At 40.5% G+C, this 24,944-nt stretch overlaps 1 protein-coding gene and 1 long non-coding RNA gene across 7 annotated transcripts in view; one reads left to right on the top strand and one right to left on the bottom strand.

Annotated features, from left to right (window-relative positions):
• The window catches only part of mecom (MDS1 and EVI1 complex locus), an 815,679-nt gene that overhangs the window by 652,034 nt on the left and 138,701 nt on the right, over window positions 1-24,944 (top strand). Inside the window, exon 1 of one of the 6 annotated variants that reach the window (XM_068042488.1) lies at window positions 18,750-18,989. The exons of 4 other annotated variants lie outside the window; for them this stretch is intronic. The gene's annotated coding sequence lies outside the window, so the exon portion shown is untranslated. Of the gene's footprint in view, window positions 1-18,749; window positions 18,990-21,364; window positions 21,372-24,944 lie in introns of those variants that run through there. One more of the 6 variants, XM_068042489.1, reaches the window with a different exon arrangement.
• LOC137375379 (uncharacterized) lies at window positions 11,989-21,668 on the bottom strand. Its single transcript, XR_010975990.1, has 3 exons — window positions 21,602-21,668; window positions 21,334-21,471; window positions 11,989-12,206 (listed from the first exon to the last, which is right to left on the bottom strand). It is a non-coding gene; the product is annotated as an uncharacterized lncRNA (long non-coding RNA).

Genomic DNA, 24,944 nt, shown 5'->3' with positions numbered 1-24,944 from the left:
TCCGATGTGTCTTCCTCCTCTGACACCTCCAGAACATGAGGGTGGACATAAGAGAAGGCGATCATGAGAAATCAGCACAATCAACAGATGCTTCTGCTGCTTGAAATAATGAGAAGACAGCTTATACATTGACAGCTTGTTGCATGGAGAGGATTGCTGTGCATCCCCTAAACCCGGAGATGTTGAGATCTTTTCATCCTGTCTATGTTGGACTCCCATTTCTCCATCTCCAATGTCGCTGTGGCTTACCTTTTTGGCCAGATCAAGGGTCAGCAAGTCAAAATGCATTAGTGATGCGAGCTGGAGGACCCCACTGTCCAAACGTGCTCTCTTGCTCTCCCTGGCACTGTTCTCCTGTTTGGTATGTGCAGTGAAGAAAGATGCTCATAGGGTGATGCCTCTCTCCCTCATCACTTGCAGCTTTTAATTGCATGAGATATTGCAATTGTCACTGTGGCCTATTGTCCAGTAGCGCTCGGGTTATGAACTATGCTTATGGGTCATTAATGATGTCATGCACACATCTCTCCTATGGTCAGGAGAACTCTATGTGCTCTTAGGATGGCCCTCACATTTGCACTTTGGTGACTGCTGACCAGGAGATATGCCATCAGGGTCTATCTTTGGACTCACTTTGCTGGAACTAAGCAGGTCATTGACACATTTCCTGCACTGGACCCAGTTCCTCCTCACCACTCCTCTGCTGCTGACCTCATGAGCCACCTCCAACCATGGCTTCTTGGTGTGCGTTGCAGGCTTCCTCGTGCCACTGGCAGGGTAAAGGATATGTCTCCGTGCTATTGCCACCTCCAGCAGCACCTCAAGTGAGGAAAAATGGGGAGTTGCCTGGTACAAGTGCCCTCCGTACCCACTGCTGCCTCTGCTCAGCTCCTCCTTCCATGCTTCAGACGAATGGCAACCACAGCAATGGTGGCCACTGACCCTTTAAATTGGGCCCGCTGCTTCCTGTGTCTCGCCTCCTTCCTGCTTCCGCCACCGCTAATTGGATGGCAAAAGCAATTCTGGGCCAATTAACTTAATTTTCAATTAAAATCGGAGCAAATGCACCTAGAAATGAATGCGATGTTGGGGTCCCGACACCAGAATTGAAATCACACCCACAGAGTCTGAACCAGGAAGTGTAAGTTAGATTACTTAATTCAATGCCAAATGAGAAACAGAACAGAAATAAAGAAAGGGAAAGAAAAAATTGGAATACGAGAGGAGATAAAAGAGACTGAAAGTAAAAGTAAACTCATTTCTATTTTTAAAAAATCTCCAACAATAATTAAAAGCTGAAGGAATGAGACTCCACATTTGTAAAAGTTAATCTTCAGAGAGGCTGTTTGGCAGCAATCAAGACTTCTTCTTTTGGGCCTCCTTATCTCGAGAGACAATGGATACGCGCCTGGAGGTGGTCAGTGGTTTGTGAAGCAGCGCCTGGAGTGGCTATAAAGGCCAATTCTGGAGTGACAGGCTCTTCCACAGGTGCTGCAGAGAAATTTGTTTGTTGGGGCTGTTGCACAGTTGGCTCTCCCCTTGCGCCTCTGTCTTTTTTCCTGCCAACTACTAAGTCTCTTCGACTCGCCACAATTTAGCCCTGTCTTTATGGCTGCCCGCCTTACCACATCATTAATAGGATACTTAGACTAGAATAGACAAGCCTCAACTTACTGTGGCGAGTTTCAGTCACATCTATGACGTAAAGTACAGGAACTTCACACTGTACAATAGGTTTGAATGGAGAGCCAGATGACGAGATGCTGTTTTCGTGCAGTTTATGGAAGAGTGATAGCAACATCTAAACTTCCGTGCCTGTGCACTTGACATAAGCTGCTGTCCAATTTGTGCATGAATAACGATGAGCGTTGTTTGTTTCGCTGTTATTTTCCCAGCAAAATTGATCCATTGTACATGGTGGATGCCCTAAATCCACAATATTCATATTAAGTAGAGGAAGGCCAGATTCTGTTCATATTAGTGAGAGAAAACAGTTCACACTGATCCATGGAAAAAGTTTTTTTTAATAAATAATTCACAATAGGATATAGAAAAGATCTCTAAATATGCCTGAATTACAAAAAGCACATGCAACACCCTCCCCCATCCTGCCCCAACATCCAACCAAGAATAGTGACCAATAATATTCCATCGAACGCAGCAGTAATTTACATGGTGGCAAACAGAGCATTTTATTTTAGAAATAAAAAGAGAAAATGCTGGAAATACTCAGCAGGTCAGTCAGCACCTGTAGAGAGAGAAACAAAATTAACGATTCAGGTCCATGACTTTTCATCAGAACTGGGAAAAGTTAGAAATATAATAGGTTTCAAGTGTGGGGGGGTGGGGGGAGAACTCCTGGCCAAAGGACTGCGAGCGGAGGCGGAGGCAAAGAACGAAGGGCTCAGCATTATGGCTAGTTAAAAATGCATTGAGCTGGGGGCATAAGGGGATAAAACAGAGACCTTTGTTTAGGACTATTCGCACAGGAGATGCAACACCTGCACTTTTACAGCCTTTTTCCTCACCATCCAAGGCCCCAAACTCTCCTTGCAGGTGAAACAGCAAGTTATGTGCATTTTTTTCGATTTAGTATGCAGTATTTGCTGCTCACAATGTAGTCTGTTGTACATTGTGGGGACCAAATGCAGAATGGGTGACCGCTTTGCAGAAAACCTCCGCTTAGTCTGCAAGCATTACCCCGAGTTTCCGGTAGCCTGCCATTTTAATTCTGCACATTGTTCTCAAGCTGACCTCTCTCTCATCAGCCTCCTACTGTGTTTCAATGAAGCTCAATGTAAGCTTGAGGAACAGCACCTCATTTTTTGATTAGGTGCTTTACAATCTACCAGACTCAACAGTGAGTTCAACAATTTCAGACGGAATCTCTGCCCCCATTTTGTTTCTTTTTTTTTATTCATTCAGGGATGTGGACGTCGCTGGCGAGGCCAGCATTTATTGTCCATCCCTAATTGCCCTTGAGAAGGTGGTGGTGAGCTGCCTTCTTGAACCGCTGCAGTCCATTTGGGGTGGGTATACCTACAGTGCTGTTAGGAAGGGAGTTCCAGGATTTTGACCCAGCGACAGTGAAGGAACGGCACTATAGTTCCAAGTCAGGATGGTGTGTGACTTGGAGGGGAACTTGCAGGTGGTGGTGTTCCCATGTATTTGCTGCCTTTGTCCTTCTAGTTGGTAGAGGTCGCGGGTTTGTAAGGTGCTGTCTAAGGAGCCTTGGTGCATCTCTGCAGTGCATCTTGTAGATTGGTACACATTGCTGCCACTGTGCGTCAGTGGTGGAGGGAGTGAATGTTTGTAGATGGGGTGCCAATCAAGTGGGCTGCTTTGTCCTGGATGGTGTCGAGCTTTTTGAGTGTTGTTGGAGCAGCACCCATCCAGGCAAGTGGAGAGTATTCCATCACACTCCTGACTTGTGCCTTGTAGATAATAGATAGGCTTTGGGGAGTCAGGAGGTGAGTTACTCGCCTCAGGATTCCTAGCCTCTGACCTGCTCTTGTAGCCACGGTATTTATATGGCTACTCCAGTTCAGTTTCTGGTCAATGGTAGCCCCTAGGATGTTGATAGTGGGGGATTCAGCGATGGTAATGCCGTTGAATGACAAGGGGAGATGGTTAGATTCTCTCTTGTTGGAGATGGTCATTGCCTGGCACTTGTGTGGCGTGAATGTTATTTGCCACTTATCAGCCCAAGCCTGGATATTGTCCAGGTCTTGCTGCATTTCTACACAGACTGCTTCAGTATCTGAGGAGTCGCAAATGGTGCTGAACATTGTGAACTCATCAGCGAACATCCCCACCTGTCCTTATGATTGAAGGAAGGTCATTGATGAAGCAGCTGAAGATGGTTGGGCCTAGGACACTACCCTGAGGAACTCCTGCAGTGATGTCCTGGAGCTCAGATGATTGACCTCCAACAACCACAACCATCTTCCTTTGCGCTAGGTATGACTCCAGCCAGCGGAGGGTTTTCCTCCTGATTCCCAATGACCTCAGTTTTGCTAGGGCTCCTTGATGCCATACTCGGTCAAATGCTGCCTTGATGTCAAGGGCAGTCACTCTCACCTCACCTCTTGAGTTCAGCTCTTTTATCCATGTTTGAACCAAGGCTGTAATGAGGTCAGGAGCTGAGTGGCCCTGGCGGAACCCAAACTGAGCGTCACTGAGCAGGTTATTGCTAAGCAAGTGCCTCTTGATGGCACTGTTGATAACACCTTCCATCACTTTACTGATGATTGAGAGTAGGCTGATGGGGTGGTAATTGGCCGGGTTGGACTTGTCCTGCTTTTTGTGTACAGGACATACCAGGGCAATTTTCCACATTGCAGGGTGGATGCCAGTGTTGTAGCTGTATTGGAACAGCTTGGCTAGGAGCGCGGCAAGTACTGGAGCACAGGTCTTCAGTACTATTGCCGGAATGGTTTCGGTTTCAGTTTTACTCTCTTTTTCTCTTGATTTTGCTTTTGGATGGCAGTTGTTCATGATTCTGCCATTCACACCTCTTGTTTGTTTATTTGTCCCATTACCACTTCCTTTGGCCTTGCACCACCAACTCTTTTGTCATTTAATCTCTCCTGTCTTCCACCCTATCACAGACATTCCCTTCAGTTCTTTTACCACCGTCCCCGCATTCACTTGCTTAAAACCTATTACATTTCTAACTTTTCCCAGTTCTGCTGAAAGGTGATTGACCTAACATGTTAACTCTGTTTCTGTGTCCATAGATGCTGCCAGACTAGCTGAGTATTTCAGGCATTTTCAGTTTTTATTTCAGATTTCCAGCATCCACAGTATTTTACTTTTGCGTTACATTTTAGACCTCATTTATGCTCACAGATTGTCTGACCCATTTAAACTCCAACATCAAGCTATTTATCATCTCAAGTGCTCAAGTAAAAAATCAGGCTCTTTTATTATAACTCATTAGAAAATACAAGCTTTGAAAAGCTTTTGTTTTGGTTTATTCCTAATCTCCAAAGAACAGAAAGTTTAGACTCTGAAGTTTTAGGCCTTTGCAGAATGCGCAGCTTCATCGCACACTGTTGCAGTTTGCTAAAGGTTAATTATTAGTCAAATTCAATGAATATAATGATTGTGAACTCTATCCTTTCAGACCTCAACTATATGACCTCATTAATTGTAGCATGTTCTTTTCAAGGTGATACTTATATAGTCATCTACAAAGCAGTTTATTCTCTCCATGGAGTTGTATGACATGCCCTCATCAGAAAGAAACCTCCTTTCTTCGCACACTAAATTTGTTTTGTCAGTGGATATCTGAACGTGATCCGCATAACATTGATTTTCACTTCATGAGTGAGTGCTATAGATCTTTCTCATGAATAACGTGGAATGTTGCGTTGAAAAAGGTGGGGAGAAGAGCAGAGGCATCTTCATGCTTTGAATTAGCAGTGTATTACACTATTTACCATCCAGGATAGATAGTTATAATAGCTACAAGAAAAAACAAATAATCTTCACATAAATATTCAATTTTGTGATGCGGTCTATTCCTTTTCATTCCATATCTCTTGTTCAGTGCCTGTCTTGCTCCCTTGTGTGTGTGCATGTATGTTTCATTTTACTCTACCCTGTTCAATGTATGTTGTTTAACTGATTGCCACTCCTCCCCAACCCTATACAATATATTTTCTTTCCATTTCCTAATTAAATGTTAAATTTCAGGACTTGTATTTGAATCTCCTTTCAAATGTGAATATTGGTGCAGTCCTTCCTGCTACTGTTTACACTCAGAACTCAGAAACATGTAAAGATATTTATTTTCTAAAATATAGCTGCTGTGAGTATTTAGAACACTTTACAAAATGTAAAGGCCTGCTCTCTTCCCCACTCACCAATTTTCTCCTCCGCAGCACCAATCCTTGTTTTTCTTGCTGTACTTGTTGGCTGTTATTGTAAGACATCAGCTAAGATATAGTATACACCCTTCTGCTTTTAGAATTACTCCAGAAAATGTTAGAAGAATCCTTGCATAATGCTATTTAATGTTCTGTAGAGGGAAAGAAGAAACAAATTTTGATTGTTCAATCAAACAGAGAAAAAGAAGGGTGAAAAAACATGATCAAATCCATTAAGCCCATTCCATGCCAGGCAAAACTGTAACCCAATACACTTCTGAAAGAGACAAAAAGAATGCAAAAAACATGTAACCGTTTCAAGAAATCTCTGCAAAATTTCCTCTTTGACCCCTGAAGGCAACTGAGCAAGCCCCAGCTGTCTGCAGCTGTCCATGACCCATTACAATCCAAGCTAATTAACAACTCATCCCCTATACCTGGAAATAAAAGAAAGAGAGTAGCTAAAGTAAATGTTGATCCCTTGGAAGATGAGACTGGGGAATTAATAATGGGAATCAAGGAAATGGCAGAGACTTTGAACAATATTTTGTATCTGTCTTCACAGAAGAAGATGCAAAAAAACCCAAGAATGTGCATTGAAGGTGGCAGGACATATTGATAGAGTAGTTAGCAAAGCATATGGGATCTTGGGCTTCATAAATAGAGGCACTGAGTAAAAAAGCCGGGAAGTTATGCTGTACCTTTATAAAACTCTGGTTAAGCCCCAACTACAGTATTGCGTTCAGTTCTGTTCACCACACCTTAGGAAGGATGTAAGGGTCCTTGAGAGGATGCAGAGGAGATTTACCAGAATGGTTTCAGGGATGAGGAATTTAGTTACAAAGTTAGGTTGGAAAATCTGGGGTTGTTCTTCCTAGAGCAGAGGAGATTGAGGGAAGATTTGATAGAGATGTACAAGATTATGACAGGCTTAGATAAGTCTGTTCCCATTAACTGATGGTACAAAGACTAGGGGACACAAATTGAAGGTATTGGGCAAGAGATCCAGGTGGAATGTGAGGAAGAACATTTTTATGCAAATGTAATGACCTGGAACTTGTTGCCCACGAGTGTGTTAGAAACAGAGACAATCAATGATTTCAAAAGAAAATTGGATGGACACTTGAAGGAAATAAAGGGGAGGGCTACGGGGATCGAGTGAATGAGTGGGACTGATTGGATTGCTTTGTGGAGAACAGGCATGGATATGATGGTCTGAACGGCCTCTTTCTATCTCTATGAATAGTAGAAAATCAAGGGGCAAAATGAAGGGAGGAACTTAAAACAACAACTATCACTCGAGAAAAAGTACTAGGAAAACTAATGGGACTAAAGGCTGACAAGTTCTCTGGACCTGTTGGCCTGCATTCTAGGGTCTTAAAAGAAGTAACCGCAGAGATAATGGATTCATTGGTTGTAATCTTCCAAAATTCCCCAGATTCTGCAAAGGTCCCAGTGGGTTGGAAAACTGCAAATGTAACACCTCCATTCAAGAAAGGAGGGAGACAGAAAGAAGGAAACTATAACCCGGTTAGCCTAACATCTGTCATTGGGAAAATGCTGGAATCTATTATTAAGGAAGTAGTAGCTGGACATTTAGAAAATCATAATGCAATCAGGCAGAGTCAACATGGTTTGGTGAAAGGGAAATCATGTTTGACAAATTTATTAGTGTTCTTTGAGGATGTAACAAGCAGAGTGGATAAAAGAGAATCTGTAGATGTAGTGTATTTGGATTTCCAAAAGGTATTCAATAAGGTGCCACATAAAAGGTTACTGCATATGATAAGAGCTCATGGTGTTGGGGATAATATATTAGCATGGATAGAGGATTGGCCAACTCACAGGAAACAGAGAGTCGGGATAAATGGGGCATTTTCAGGTTGGCAAACTGTAACTAGTGGGGTGCCACAGGGATCAGTGCTGGGGCCTCAACTATTTACTAACTATATTAATGGCTTGATGAAGGAACCAAGTGTCTTGTAGTCAAATTTGCTGATGATACAAAAATAGGTAGGAAAGCAAGTTGTGAGGAGGATACAAAGAGTCTGTAAAGGGATAAAGATAGGTGAAGTGAGAGGGCAAAATTTGGAAGATGGAGTATAATGTGGTAAAATGTGAGGTTGCCCACTTTGGTAGGAAGAATAGAAAAGCAGAATATTATTTAAATGGAGAGAGACTGCAGAATGCTATAGTACAGAGGGATCTGGGTGTCCTCGTACATGAATCACAAAAGGTTAGCATACAGGTATAGCAAGCAATTAGGAAGGCAAGTGGAATGTTGGCATTTATTGCAAGGGTGATGAAGTATAAAAGTAGGGAAGTCTTGCTACAACTGTACAGGGCAATGGTGAGACCACACCTAGGGCTGAAATTTATGAGCGCGCCGCAAATCGCGGTGGCGCACTCCGATCTCAACGATCTTCCCATGCAGATGCGCCGTCGCTGAGCCCCTGTAATATTTTGTCCAGGGGCTCATTTAAATGGAGGGGGCGGAGCGGCTGCCCCCCCGATGACGTAGAGGGGCAGCCACTCCGTCCCCGGCAACGGTGTCCAACACCATCACACAGGCGCCGGCGCCATTTTTAAAGGGCTTCAAGCCCTTAGAAGAGATTTGAATTTTTAAAGTAATATGATGGTGAATTATGTTGAAAAAATTAAATGAAAGCTGGAGGCCCTTTCCCACAACCACCTCCCGCCGCACCCACAACCAATGTTTGCTTAGATCCCCAAACATAACTTTTTATTCCCAACCCGAACCTTCCCCCCCAACCTCGTAACTTTTGTCCTTCCCACCGCACCCCTGCAGCCAATAAAAAGTGTTTTCCCCGCTCCCCCCCACCCTGATAATTTCACTCCTCCCCACCAGTGTCATGCCTCAGAACTCCAGATGGGGTTCCGAAGGTATGGGAATTATGGCCAGTGGCTGGAATATCGAAGTGAGATGGCCCGGCCGCCGGGACAGGGTAAGTTAATTTGCATGCATGACCTTTCATTACCATGTTGAAATAAAGGCTCTGCTGGGGGTGGGGGGTGGCCGAACCGAGGCCTCGCCGCCGCCGGTAAAATGTGATGGTGCCTTCTCAGCATTGCGGGTCGTGGCGGGCCTCTCCTGGAAGAACTTTCCTGGCCCTTCCCACCACGATCCCTGATGCCGAAGGGCTTGTAAAATTGAGCCCCTCAAGTATGGCGTACAGTTTTGGTCTCCTTATTTAAGAAGGGCAGGGTAGATGCTGAGATGATGTTTCCCCTTGTTTGGGGAATCTAGAACTAGAGGGCACAGTTTCAAAATAAGAGGAATCCCATTTAAGATGGAGAGGAGGAGGAGTTCCTTCTCTAAGGGTTATTGATCTTTGGAATTCTCTACCCGAGAGAGCAGTGGAGGCTGGGTCATTGAATATATTCAACGCTGAGTTAGACAGATTTGTGATCTACAAGGGAGTCAAGGGTTATCAGGGGCAGGTAGGAAAGGGGAGTTAAGACCACAATCAGATCAGCCTTGATCTTATTGATTGGCATAGCAGGCTTGAGGGGCCAAATCGCCTACTCCTGCTCCTATTTCTTATGTTCTTTTGCCTTATTTTCTTAGTAACTTGTTCAGTTCTCTGTTAAAGAGCTGTAGTGACTACATATGCACTGCATGTCCTGGCAATTTGTGGAAATAAGTACTTCCTGTCATCTAACCGAAGGATTTTATAAGCAGTTTCTCTATTTTGAGCATTCTTCATTGAAAAAAACTTATCTATGAAATATCTGAGCCACATGACCATACCCATTTTGCACTATAATAAAGGGCCAGATGGAGCATTACTACCAATTTTAAGCATATTGATGTTAGCTAAAACATTTTCTTCTGTTATGTCTTCTTTCATAGATAGGTTTTACATGTTTATGAATGAAGCAATCATCTGTCAATCCATTTTTGATCTGAAGCTGTGGTGTCTCCAAGTATAAACATATTATAAACTTAACTAAATGTTTCAAGATTATTGATATTGTTTTTGTAAATCATTTTATCACTTTGTACTTTCCTTTATTTTCCTCTGCCACTGGTTGACCCACTTGCCCAAAGTTCACTGCTTGGTTGAACTCTGACACCAAGTGTGATAGTTGATGTCAATTTCCTCCACTACCAGCCTTGTGTCCTGCTGCACAATAGTTGACTTCAATGCTTCATTGTCCACATATATTTCTGTATGTCTCCTGCTGCCTATCATGCTACTGATCTCTCCACCCTACTCCAGCAAGGTCCATGCTGTCCGTTTCTCCTTGTGCCTGTTTCTTTGACTGCTTGGCTGCCTAACCCAATTATTTGCCCAATTGGCTACCTGTTGATACTGCTGTACATCCCTCAGTGTCTGAATTCAGTTCTTCATCCCTTTGACCATGTTGTAGAATCTTTTGACTGTTTCTCTGTCTGGCTGCCTTCCTATCAATCCGACTATCAATCTGGTCATCTGATTATCCATTTATATGTATACCCGAAGCTAACTTTTTTCTTTTCACCTCATGACCTTGTCTTCTCAGTATGTACAACTGCACAGAATTCTAATAGTTATTAGATTAGAACATTTATATTATTTAGTTATGCATTTTAAAATGTTTTGGTTGTAAGCAACACCACAAGAAATTCATTAGTTTGTATTTTAAATATATTATAAAAGTGCTATTATGTTATGTTATTCTATAAATAGCCCTAGTATTTAAGCTATGGGTACTGTAAATAGTTAACGAAAGTTTGATTTAAGCATTGCCAACCATGCAAACATCAGATTTTTTTTTACGCAGCCACTTTAATTGCAATAATGACATCCGAACATGATTCTCATCTTCCTCATATTTCTTCTCAATAAAATACCCATGATATAATTTTAAATATATCAATTATTTCTGCATTAAATCTTGGAAATTATTTAAAAGTTTGTGCATTGCATTTGATTGGAGATTCAGTGAGTATGCTGAGACTGGGAGAGACTGAGTAATGTATGTGTATTTGCGTGCGTAGGAAAAAGTCTGGAAAGGGTATTTCTGCATAATCTGTGATATTGTGTGTAGACACTGAGAATTTGCACGCAGGGCCAAAGAAGATGAGTAAAGACACGGGGAAGAGCATGAGATCAGCATGCAGAGAGGGTCAAGGAGGGAGGTCTGAGTTTGGAAAGCCAGGAAAAGCATTTGGGAGCAGGATAGTGAGATAATGTAGAGAGAGGGTCAAGTAAATGAATGTTTTATTTAAATTTCTTTAAATGAATGCTAAAGCTTTTTGTTTGCTGCTCTACAATATTTTATCTGTTTCCTTTTTTTAAATAAGTATCGGTTTGTTTAAGTTCAGAAAGAAAATGCACAGTAATTATTGTTATTTCACTAAACTCCTGTTAAGTGTGTAATCAAGTCAGCACAATATTCCATGCACTTACCATGAGTAGGCACTTCTTAGGTGTAAATGCTTCTGTAATACTCCACACTTCCGTGTAATTTTTGACCATGTTTATAGTTTTATCATGCCACACTGTTAAGGGTGTAGGGAAAAAGGATGTTGTGGTACAGCAAGCTCCTGTTAACTGAACTGTTAATTCACCACAATGTTTAATATGCTTTTCAGGAGTATACAGCTGGAAGAAGTGGATGAAAGTCTGTCATAGTACAGTGTTCACAATTTCTCTGAAGTGTATGACTGGTTTTACACAATTTGTTTCACCATCTCCATGCTATCCCACTTTGTCACAGTGAGACAGCCTTGGCAAAGGTCACTTCCCAGGCCTCTTGGACAGGAAGTTGTGCATGGCAGAAAGGAAGGATGAAACTAAAGTCAGGGAGGAAAAAGTAACTTTTAAAAATGGGAAAATAAGTAAGCAAAAGACCCCAAAAATGTCAGTAAAAGTAAGTAAAGATCAAGTTTGTTTTAAAACAATTCCACATGTAAAAGAATCTCACAATGAAGATTTCCTCCTCTAGTTTTCTGTAGTGAAGTCATAAATGCCGGTTTAAAGAATGCATTTATAATTAGACTAAATAACAAAGTGTTCAGTTTTAAAACATCTACATACAAAAGAAGCTGACTGTGCAAGGGTTTAAGATTTACGTAATTAATTATATATCAATACACTTTGCATTATTATTTAAGATTCAGTTAAAAATGTTTTACTTGCAATTTTTGCTGTTCATTTCTAGGTACTTATTTTAGCCATGATTGAACACCATAGCACAGAGTGCAGTGTTCACTATTGTATTCTGTTATGTGTTCTGCCAATCCTAGCTCAGGAAAGCAGGACCATGGAGTGAAGATCTCCAGGGTATCTGTATAGTATTCCTCCTTGTAGAATTCAATCTCAGCTGAATAACACAAACACAGATAATTTTTATGTACATCATCCAAAAACATTAAGTACTGCAGCCTTGAACACATTCTTAGCCGCTTTTCTCGGACATAATGGTCGGCACAGACTCGGTGGGCCGAAGGGCCTGTTTCAGTGCTGTATCTCTAAATAAAATATATATGTACACATACACACATATATGGAATAATACAGCACATTAAGAGGCCATTCAGACCGTTGTGCCTATGCCAATTCTTTGAAGAGCTAGCCAATTAGTTCCAATTCCCTGCTCCCTCCCCATAGCCCTGCAATTTTTTCAAGTATCCCTTTTAAAGGTTATTATTGAAACTGCTTCCACCAACCTCTCAGGCAATGCATTCCAGATCATAACAACTCACTGCTCATTTCTCCTCACCTCCCCTCTTTTTATTTTGCTAATTATCTTAAATCTGTGTCCACTGATTACTAACCCTCCTGCTGGTGGAAACCCCTCATAATTTTGAACACCTCCACTAACTCTGCCCTTAACTTTTTCTGCTCTGAGGAGAATATTCCTAGGTTCTCTCCACATCACTGAAGTTTCTCATCCCTGATGCCAATCTATAAATCTCTTCTGCAACCTTTCCCTCAAGCCTTAACACCCTTCCTAAAGTGTGGTGCCCACATTTGGACGCAATACTCCAGTTGAGGCCTAGTGATTTAGAAAGATTTGTCATAACATCCTTGCTTTTATAATGTATTTACAAAGCCATAAATCCCATGGGCTTGTTTAACATGTTTATATATCCCATATATTTTTAATATATATAATGCAAATATGATCACTTACTGAAGCAGAGAAAAACAGACAGCTCGAGGCAGAAAGCAGGACAGTAAGGTTGGTTTTGGATTGCTCGAACAAGCAGGGAGCACAGACTCAAATGGGCTTAAATGTCCTCCTGTACTATAAATGTTTATGGTTCATTCTATTCCATCAGTAACTTTTGCAGTTGGAGTTTTTAGTCATCTGTGAAGGATACTTTTTTTTTTATGTTATTGTTGTGACTCAGCTAATCAGGGAGAAATTCCAGAGGGTTTTCTCATTAAAGTTTTACCTGTGGTTATTTAGCGTCCTTAGGAAATGAAATAAATTGTGAAAGTTTGATGGGATTAATGGTCCTTTCTCGTCTTTTTTTCTTATGGTTACTGAATTTTGTCATGTAGCATTACTTCAGTAAGAAAATATTTTTTTTAATTTGACATCAGATTGAGGGAAATTACATTGGATGAAAATGTAAAAGGGAAGAGTTTTGCTGAGTAATAAAATGTAAAGGAAGAGAACTATTATGAGAAAGTTTGTGCAGTAATACACACTCGTTTACTGAAATGTAACATTCCTTCATCTGTAAAGGAATAATGAGACACTCCACACATACCTCTCTTACATGTTTAGATTCTGTTACTGTATTTAATGAAAACAGTTTGTGATATTTTCCTGTGACATTCCTAAAATCACTATTGGTCAAGTATTTTGGTACAATGTCACTTCTAGTTCAAGTCACGAGATTAGGTTGCAGGAGCCATCTATTATCACTGTCTACTACTCCCCAGACCCGCCCCCCAACTGACAAACTCAGTAAAAGAAAACAACATGTATTGTTAAGTGCTCCTATAGTAGCTGAGGGAGCTGATATCAACTGTGTCAGATGTAGATGTGCTAGATCCTCTGGGCTAGGGAGGCAGAGATCAGCCAAGGTTCCTGCTGTTAAGTGCACATATTTGGACATCAAAGGACAACAGAAGTGGGCCTTGCTGGAATGACAAAACATTGAAAAATTCTGCTGACACTTTCTAGGCACACACATGAAGAGCAGCCACTTGAGTGAAGTACTGGAGAGCTACTGGCAGTTGTGGAGCTGTTACATAAGTTATGTCAGCAGATTCAGAAGAAAAAAAAAGGAAGAATCTATATATTTTATATTAATTAGCAGATTCTGGACTGTTCTTGGTTCAGAAGATATTTAATAAATTGCACATTTTACTATTCTTTACAGTTTATGATGTAACCATACTCAATAGCTTTTACAGTGCAGCCTATTCTCTTTATAATGCTCCTCTATATATATATATATATTCTGTAATATAGTCTGTTTCTGGGTAATTAAACTCTATTCTGTAGCTCTAGATTTTCATTTTATGCATAAATTGTATATTTTTAAAAACTTATCCTATCTGCCTCTTTTTTCTTCCTCTCTAGCCAATCTTTATTTTCCTTTATGTGCCTGATTTGACATTGAATTTTCCCATTCTAATTTACACGTCCTTCTCCATTCTGACACTATTAATGTTACAATCCTACAATCTGATTAGTTAAGGAAATGCACAATTGCTTGGCGTCTTCAGTCAGATCCCTGATGCCCTGTTTCCCTTGCTGTGCCGTTATTAGTTTGCACTTTCAGCATCTTGCCATGTGAAAACCTAAATGTACAAGGGCAAGGCTAACTAACAACAGATACCGTTGGATGTCCTGCTACAGCAAAATCTGGGCCAATAAATATCTAACACCCACATCAAATGCTGCCCACTTTTTTCTTACCAATATGGCTGGGGTTCACTTTGTAGCCCACATCATCAATGTCTCAGCAATGTACTTATTAAACTAATATGATTCTATCATTTTATAAAACTATTAACTTTTTTGTTGTTTTGTTAATAATGGACTTAATAACCCTTTCTATTCTGCGGATGTATTTATTTGTCCAAACACCACTAACACAATTGGAATGGTGAACATGATCGCTTTTCTTGAAGAGCAATTCTTGATTTGATATTTAAAATGTCAAAGATTGATTAACCATATCAATCTTTAAGGTTTTGGCACTCAAATAGTTGGAAAGAATTACCTTAGTAAATCATTTCCGAAGATGATCTCAATACCAAAATTGACTGTTCTAAATTTGATATTTTAAAGACAATTTTTTTTATGGGATATGGGCGTCACTGGCTAGGCCAGCATTTATTGCCCATCCCTAATTGCCCTTGAGAAAATGGAAAGGTAATAAAGCTGCTTCTTAAATGAAAGAAAATGTATTCTGTCACAGTATTTGTTTCAGCACAACAGGGTATGAGCAGATTATTTTTCATATTGCCCAATGTTGCAATATCAAAATGCAGTGTGCAGTCAACAGACTTGAATTATTCTGCCAGCAATAGGTCGCATGGAGGCCATCCACGAAGGAGCTCTGTGCATGCATTCTACTGTGCACAGCTACCTGGTGGCTAATTTGAGATGCTATGAGAGTGTATGTTGGAAAAGATGGAAAAGTAAGCTATAAAGTGCCCAATAGATCATTTAAGTTGAAGGTATAGTCAAAATAGTGTGAGATTGCCACCTGCTGAGGGTAAGGGAGGGCCTCTTACCTCTCAGTTTCAGTTTGTCAGGTCAAAGCCTGACTCCTGAAGTACTCTGCCATTTCCATGTTGATGCACGGCCAAACTCCACTTCATGTTGTCAGAAAAGTGGTTAACTAATTGCATCTTAAGGAGCAATGTACAAAATGAATCCCACCATGGGAGATATTGAGTTGCACTTTGCTGAATGTTTTAACATTGCTTGCCAGCAATAGTTTCCTTCTCATTAAAAATTGAAATGATTTCTACCAGAATTACCTGGGTAAAGATGGAGTTTCTTTGAATCTAGCACATTAGCATTTTTTGTTCATTAGTTTGCACTCGTTGATTTGGATATTGCAAGGATTCCAGCCAATGAGTATCTCTTCAGCTGGTATTTTTAAAACCTTTACTGAGGATGAAAAGTAACATTCCTGGTTGCCTTCAGCCTGGAATAGAATGAATTGTTGGACTGAATCCTGGGCTTAGAGGAAAGTTTTATCTACAAGATTTAATATGAAGATAAAAAGTAAACACTTAAGGGGCCACATTTTCATCACCCCGCGGCTGGGCGTATTGAATAAATGCGGCATAGCTAAAAGAGGAAAATTGGGCGGAAAGAATCGCAAGACCTTTAAGGAGCCCAAGTGAGTTTCCTCCGTGGCTGTGCCCAGGCACCGGACAGACCACAGTTATACTGAAGTGTAGAACTCGAGTGTGAGGCTCAGCTGGCCTTCTGAGCTTTAATGCCAACCTTGTGTTATTGGGAGTCACAGTGAACTCTGCCCTTATCTGGTCAGTCGCATGTGAGGACCTTGCCCAGGGAAGGAGAGTGGAGGCTGAAGTGTTCCAATAAGGAATGATGAGATTTCTCAAAGTTTGAGGATGTCTGTGGGTGGCCGAGGCGGGAGGGGAGGGTGTATCGAATGGGAATATTTCTCCATTGTAGTTTTGCTGCACGTGGTACAATCCCAAACCTGTGTGAGAGGAGGTCTTGAAGGGGACCTCGAAGTCTTCGATATTTAGCTTGACTATCAGATCGGAACAACGGTGTGGTGCCAATGCGACAGCAGCTGGGTAACTGCACCCCGAAAGTAACTTCCACCTGATTGCCCCAACAGTCAAAGTGAGGAGGTCTGCTTTGCTGGATGTGAACCCAAACAGCCCTGTTCTTAACCTTGCAGGCCGTCTCTGATATTGGACTAAATTATGGCAGCATAAAAAGAGCGCCCGCAGGGCTGTGCAGGAGGGAAGGTTTTCGTAATTATTTTCGAAAACAATGCTAAGCGACAGAGGACCTCCAAACGGCATTTCTAAAGCGGAGCTTTCAAAGGATTACATTTGAAGAAAAACAAAAATGTATCACTGTGACTGCAGCCGTCCGCGGGAGAGTGATGACATTTTCGAATGATTTGTTCACTATTTATACTGTTTCCCGAAAGTTTTCTGGTCCCTAGAAGCCCGGGACCTGGAAATGTATGAATCCTCAACAACCTTCTTCATCGTTAAGCTTTAAAATGGTGAAAGTAGAAAGTCCAGACTTTGTATCGTGATGTGTGTATCCCCCTCCCCAATGAAAAATGAGATGTTAAATATTCATTGGATAACGAAACTGGTGGGGAAAAGGAAGTTAATGTGGAAAACCCACATCAAATATAAATACGATGACCTGACAATCTAACCGTTGCTAATGACATTAAAAATCTGTCAGACTCTAGTGTGCTGACACTGGAGAGGTTGTTCTCTTGAGTTTTGAAGTGAGCTCTCTCGCTGCACAACACAATGTTCTATTAGTGCGTCTCCGGTGTAAAATAATAAAGCTTTCTGCTTCATTAAAGCAGAAGAGAGGGACTACTATGTGCCTGCTAAAGGACAGTCCCCCCGTCCTGCTTTCCTGTTTACAGTATAGCATAAGAACGAGGCAAAATAATCGGTGCTAATTCTAAAAAACACACCATTCAGTCCCTCAAAGGCATGGAATTTGTAGTAAATCAGCCCTGCAGCAACACTGGCAAGCAGAGCTGACCCCAACAAATGAAAATAATCAAAAGTAATTAGAAGCGTGCTGGACTGCTCCTCAGAGATCTGTGCTGGAGAATAAACATGCCTTAGTGTGCAGAAACTCTGCAAAGACCTATGTCTGAGCTGTTAGGTGCCCTGACCTTGTCCATATAAAGATGTGATTTATGAAGTGCAGGGCATAGCGGCAAGGCTTCTGTCTTTTTCAAGAAAACTGTTTTACTGTGGCGGAATGTAACAGTCTCTCAGCTCTGTGCCTCTGTCTAGGAGAGGGCTTGTGGCATATCCCCACTAGAAACCTCCCTAACAAAAGGAAAGTACAGTTTTCGAAAAATCACTTATTTTTGATTAATGGATTATTGCTACTCAAGTGAAAATGTAAGATGAGGAATCTGACTAGCTCGGCCTATATTATACGGAAGTCGATTTGCATGTCATAATTATCTTCTGGGCTAAATCTTTGGAGTCTTCTAAAAACGTGGACGTGAAAAGAAGTTTCCTGCAAATCAATGTTTCAACTAACGATATTATTCAATAGTTGTTACCAAAATAATGCAAATTTAAAAATTATGAAACCTCTCAAAAACTATGCAAAGAATAACATCCTTACAATATGCCATTACCCTGTAGTGGCAGTCGGTTTCTTGCCCCTCAATTTCTGGATCTATTTTATTGGCTCCTGTGACATTTCATTGAGCAATTTTTGTAAAAGTTTTTTTAAAAAGTTAAATAAAGGAAGGCCTCTGCCAATGTTTGACTAATTAAAGTTAAAGTTCTCTTAAGGGGACATAATTGGTTGTGTCGACAGACTGATCTAGTTTGTGACTCCAACCTTGCAAAACAGTTTAAAATTTTGCTCCTTTCCTTCCCCGAAATATGGTAATATCACACAAATACATTATATTTGAATTTGTGCAAAGTAATTGGATCAAATAAAATAGGCCGGATACTCTATGTAAAAGATTGAATTACTATAGGCTCAACAATTTCATGCACAAAGGCCGTTGATGAGCTCCAGTCAACAGCCCCTCCCCAGAAGAACCTCCAAATTACTACAGAATGTATGAAGCGGTGAATCGCAACTGATAATACAGAAGAAATAAAACAAGTTCCTAATGATGTGCTGGAATGCACTTTGGCACCGGGAAGCCATTAGCACAGCACATGTGAGAAGGTTTTGACCACCGCAAGACCTCTTGTTTTACTTCTGGTTAGTCTGTGAAAGTAACCTTTAAAAAGGTGTCCACTTACATCCTTATGGGAGTATCTAACTTACCACAATACTAACTCCTTACGACTTTGAGTAATAGATTGACTCCTTTTAAGATAAACATGTCTTTCACTTGCCTACAATCAAAAAGTAACAAGCTGAACAAAACAATCTTGAGGAAACACAACTTTTGTTTTCAATGTGAGTGTCGCTTCCTTGAATGAATTGTTGTGGAACTCGGCAAACGTGCAGATCTGTGTTTTGGGTTGTGTATTGAGTTGTTTCGTGTAGTCAGCTGTCATTACTTCCAATTTTCATAACCAATCTTTGTAAGGTTATGGTTTTATTGATCAACATATTTTGGGGGTACAGGAGGAATCCCTGGTGCTTTTTCAGTAGCAATTTTAAATTAAAGATGGAACCGAAAAATTGTTCTTGACCTTAAAATCTTGCAGGTGAAACGTTAGGAAAGGTGCCCAGAACTCAGTATCTAATTGAACGACACATCTCCAGATTAATACAGATCATCTGACCATAATTATAATATTTGCCACAAAACGTGGCGTGTACTGTTTAAATTTTAGATAATTCTTTCAAATAATAGTTAGAATCAGGCGACTGTTTGTGCTACTTCTAATTGGGTTGCTGGCCTTTATTGTTGGGGAAACTAGCTTAACTAGTTCGTCTAAGTGCTAAGGGTAAATACCAGATCTTGTGTTTTGCAGGTGTTAATAGGCTGGGACTCTGTAAATTGGTCCCAATCATTCCATTCAAAATCAGCGATTGTTTAAATGAATTTCATGATGTGTAAGGTCAGATACAAATGTGGTTTCATTGTGTGTCGGAGTCAAAATTGGTAAACTGATCCGCAGGAGAGATGTTGTAAACTGTCCAAAGCAATGAAGTGGTATCCCATTGTATTATTATTTGGCAATAATCTTTCAAATTCATCTACTTTCCCTCTTCAGTGTAAGTATGTTGAGAAAAGCAAAGGCCACCTGCAAATTCTTTCGTTCTTGCTGCATTTTGAAGACTGTTCAGATAAAGGAGCTCTAAGTGGTGAGATTTCATGTATTTCACATGAAATCTTCACAGGAAAGACGTTTAAGAAGCACCAGGGATTGAGATACCTTCGGTTACCAAAGGCAGGATAGATTGACTTGGAAGCATTCACCGTGTGGTTTCGCTCGCGGTTTATCTCTTTCATCCTAAGAGACAATTTTAACTGCTGGAGAAGTGCTGATGAGAGCTGTGGTGAAATATGTCGTATATAAATCCTAGGTATCTCTAACATTTATCTAATTCGCTATATCTTGTAGCTAACTTGTTCAGATGTCTGATTTATATGCAGATTTCTTTAAAAAAAAATCAGATTTAAAAGGTAAATATATTTCATTACAGTTTTAGCCTCTCAGATCTCCGACCAATTTGTGTTTGTGTGAACTGAGTGTTAGAACACAGGACATGGGCAACACCTGAATGCACTCAACGGGGATCGTTATTAATCCTACAGAGGCAGAAAGCAAGAGGAGACAGATCTCAGTTGTGTACGGACTGCTTATAGAAACTGTTGAATGAGAATACGATGCAAAGGAACCCGAAGCGTGTAACAGCATCACTTATCATAGCACTTCTTAAAATCCCACCTGCATTTAATTGACAAAAGTAATTCTACTGATTACAGCATACGGGCTGAGTTTCCAGTAAAAATTATGAAGTACCCAACCCTCTCCCTTCACGGTATTAGTCATTTTGGCCAACCCTGTACCTCCAGTTCAACGCTTACGACTATCATACCAATAACCTTATTAAAGGAAGATCTGTTTTAGGAATGCTTCCTCTTTAACAACTTCTAGGGATATGTAGGCTGAGTAATAGCGTGGGTTCTAAGTGACACTGTTTTCCTTTGCTGGGCGCTGAATGTTTATTATGTACACTTGGTATAGCGGTGCTACAAGAGGAAGCTTGTGTAAAAGGTTGATATCTCAGTATTATAGCACTTTTAATGCAAGATGTGCATTTCCCTGTCTCTGCCTACACATACGACTTTAAGCGTTTTTTTTTAAAAAACGCGCTTTACTGAGGAATTTATATTTAGTTAAACATACTTTAAATATTTAACTTGCTGGAAAATGCAATGTTTCAGCTAAGGAATAACCCTGTAAAATGATAGATTGATTTCCATACCGGGTATTTTGGTTAATGAATATTGAATATCTAATATCTCAATGCTGGTGTATTTACTGAAAGCATAAGTAACGGCCCCTTGTGTTTTAATTGTACATTTGAACGTCGACGCAGCTGGTGTATTCAGGCCTGAGTTTCTGTTTTCTATCCAAAAGCTCTAACTGGCAAGTTCCCCGACTCGAGCTAGAAACCTGGGTCCCTGTCCGACCCAACTAAACGCCCGAGCAGGTAACCGAGAAAGTGTCGGTTCATGGAAATGTACAACGGCTGCGACCTGCAACTAGTCTATATGAAAGATTAGCGATGAAAAAAATATAGTCTTCCCACGTGGAACAATAAACAGATGAGTGATACAAACCTCCCGGCGGCTAGCTCCGTCTCCAATCGTCTTTTGAGGTCAGAACAACCGTCGAGCGAAACTTGTCCTTCTGTAGGTTTTCAAACTGATCCAGGGAGGTGGAACCGGGATCACGGTAGGGGGAGAACAAAGAATGATCTAAATAAATCCGAAAGAGAAAAATCTTGATGTGACCAAAGCAAAAATAAAAGTGCATTTATGCATTTAAATAAGTAAATAACAAGTAATGAGCATAAATAAAGGTGCCAGGAAAAGGCTTGCTGCAGACATGGTTTCCCATTTAACACAGCGATAGTTCCAGTTCCTGAGCTCGGTGTGCCCTGTTTAATCAGAGAAGGCGCCGTTTTAATGAAACGAATGGAGAAAGTTGATGAAGTATAACCGTGGAGAGCTCTGGTAATTGTGAGAGTGATTAATGAGAATCAAATTGCACCGTCAAAACAAGCAAGCACATCAAATAACTAGGAAAAGAATCGCAAAACAAAGTCATTCCACCCAAACACGGGAGATCCAGTCACAACAAATTGAGGAATAATAATCACAATATTAGTTAATAGTAAATATCGAGACAAATGTAACACATTGTGATGAGTCTAAACTCGATTTAATTTAATGCGATTCGTATTTTATTTTTTTGACAAATACGAATAAAAAGATTGTGTTTATGATGAAAATGAGAAGAAAGTCTAATCCTGTTTAGTATTTCCCCTCTTGGTATGTACATCCTTTTACAGTCGAGGAAACCAACCCCTGAACTCTCGAAGTGAGAGATATTTTGAGAAACAGCCAATTAACTTCGCGGAGGTTTTTTTGTCTTTATATCAATCGTTTTTAGAGTTACAATGAAATAGCAACTTTTTTTCCCCTTCTGATATGAAGTAGTTTTTTTTAAATCGCTCCGATTCCCAGATCATAGTTAAACATAGTTTAAGATCCCGAATTGTATTCAAACGTATGTCTCCCAAATTAGTCAGCATATAATTCATCTTGTGTCTGCATGTAAAATTCAAGCAATTAATTCTACAGCAAGCAGCTTGGAATTCCCTCCAGCAGCCCTGGAGATTGCTTCCTCTTGACTGCAGCTCTGGCTTTGGAGTCAGATGCACATTGTTTGAGAAATTAAATCAAACTTTTTTTTAAAAAAAGTAACTCTGCAGGCAATGTATTACGGATTCCGGAGAACTGGTAATGCCTATTACAGTCCGTCTTAAATGGTATTTAGTATAAAAACTTTACACTGAGGCAACAGATTCCCAGAGACTGGTGTATGTCGCGCATCAACACTTTCCATTAATGAAACTTCGTTACACATGTAAATAATTAGAGTAAAGACACGGTCATTATATAATAGACACATACACACTCCTGCAGAGAGAGAGAAATGAACATTCACGCAAATGCAGATATAATTGCACAGACAGACTTAAATACTAACATCTGCACATCCGTGTGTACACGCACGCAGGAAGGCATAACGTACACATATATTACTTATGATTCATAACAATTTAATCTTTTAAAAACGAACAAAATGATCTTTACTGTGCCTTATTTCAACCTGAACCAAAGCAATCTGGTTGTTGATCTATTTTATTAATGATAGGAGTTCCGCATTAGGTAAAATATTATCAAATGGTTTGACCGCTCAAGATCTATTTTCTAAGTTGAGACGGACTTTACTAGATGTCATGGCTATGACCCGTCATGAGCATTAAAAATACAACTTCAGATTGGTAAGCAGTGGTCTGAATATTGAACAGCTTGCACACTCCACCACTATTCTTATTGTCACTATCAATCTCCTCTAAAAGTTCGTATGAAGAACTGAGTAGTTTTTGACAATTTTAAGATCTTGAAAACGTTTCTAAGATACCATATCAATGAGTATTCAAATAGCACGGGATCTTGCCAATTGTAACTGTTTTTGAGGAGGTTTACTGATGGGTGCAAGTTAAAAGCTCCATAGGTACTGCAGCTCGCTGCTTTCCTCTACCACCTCTGTTTAACAATTCACCTATCGGCAGAGGGAATGAAAATTACATTTTTGGAGCAAATCGGGGAAAGTTCTGAAACAGTGGCCGCTTTCAGTTTTCCTTCCCTTCTTGAGATTGAAATTAAACGCAGTGAATTATTAATTCATATCTCACAAACCATCAATTAAAGAGATGCGTAGAATAAAAATAAAAACAATGTTGTTGAAAATCGGATGGGAAGACAAGATCCATCCCACAAGGTCGGGTTAGCGTCATATTACAGATTCGGGTCACTTACAGCCTGCACTCTTTCCCCACCTCAGGTGGGCTGACAACTGCAACCCTTCATTTAAGTGAATCTCCGGCACATACATCAGAGTCGAAACGAAGTGTCTAAATATGCTTTTTTTTTAGTTTTCAAGCTACTACCTGCTGAAGTCCACACACTCCCACTCACCTGAGATATACAACTAACGCATCCATACTTGGATACATGTACAGATACACAGTCTCAAGTGTACTGTATACAATGGGCCATACAAGACATGTCCTCTAATTGCATTGAACCATCCATAAAGGTACACCACATGTGTACACCACATGACTTAATTGTTTTACGATTTTCATTTACTTTGGGAGAAATCGATTTAAACCCAGCGTTGTGATGACCATCGTGATTTACTGAATAAGAAATAGGAGCGGGAGTAAACCATACGGTCCCTGGAGCCTGCTCCGCCATTTAATAAGATCTTGGCTGATGATCGACCCCAACGCCACTTTCCCGCCCGATCCCCATATCCCCTGATTCCCTCAGAGTCCAAAAATGTATCGATCCCAACCCTGAATATACTCAATGATTGAACATCCGCAGCCCTCTGGGATAGAGCATTCCAAAGATTCACAGCCATTGGAATAATGTTTCTGATCTACATATAATAAAAGGAAATAATGAATCTGATACAACTACAATAAATCTTCAATAAGGTGTATCTTTTTGTGTTTTCAGTCCCATCATCTCTGCTGCGCTGACGGACTGGTAGCGGTAGCAGTTATGTAATATGTAATTTATTGACCAGAGCTGCTTTTTTCAAAATAAAGCGAACACAGATTCTAACATAGCTCGTTAAAATCACCTCACTTGTCTAAAGGTTTATCCATATTACCATGTGTAGTTCTGGCTGTCTGATTACTGAAAGGAGACTGTTGCCTTTGAGAAGACACAAATACATACAATGATAGTTTTTTTTCAAACTAGCAGTCATTTAGTTCGGATGCTGGGACCCGTCAGCCAGCTCCTAGCATTTACTGTAGTCGACCCGAGATAAGAGAGGGAGAACAGCTGGGTTTAATCGCGTGAACACAGGGCGATAACTCGTACTCCGGTTTCTCAGAGATCGTTTGGTCCGCTGGAATCTGCATGTAACAAGTGCTAGCATACACACTGATTATCCTGCTTTTCAGATGTTTAAATTCTGAGGAAAGGTTAAAAAACGTTGAGTGCATTTTCTTCAGGGGTAAAGGGGACTTTAATGGAAACTAAAGGTTTCCAAGATGATAAAAGGAACTAATGGTTTACACTGTTGCAGGCAAAATCTTTCCTGATGTAAAGGGCGCAGATAAACTGCTAACATTTATTTA

The sequence above is a fragment of the Heterodontus francisci genome, chromosome 11 (genome assembly GCF_036365525.1).
Source record: "Heterodontus francisci isolate sHetFra1 chromosome 11, sHetFra1.hap1, whole genome shotgun sequence".
NCBI lineage: Eukaryota > Metazoa > Chordata > Chondrichthyes > Heterodontiformes > Heterodontidae > Heterodontus > Heterodontus francisci.
Note: the sequence above shows the minus strand (reverse complement) of the source record. Positions and strands in the feature narration are given on the sequence as shown.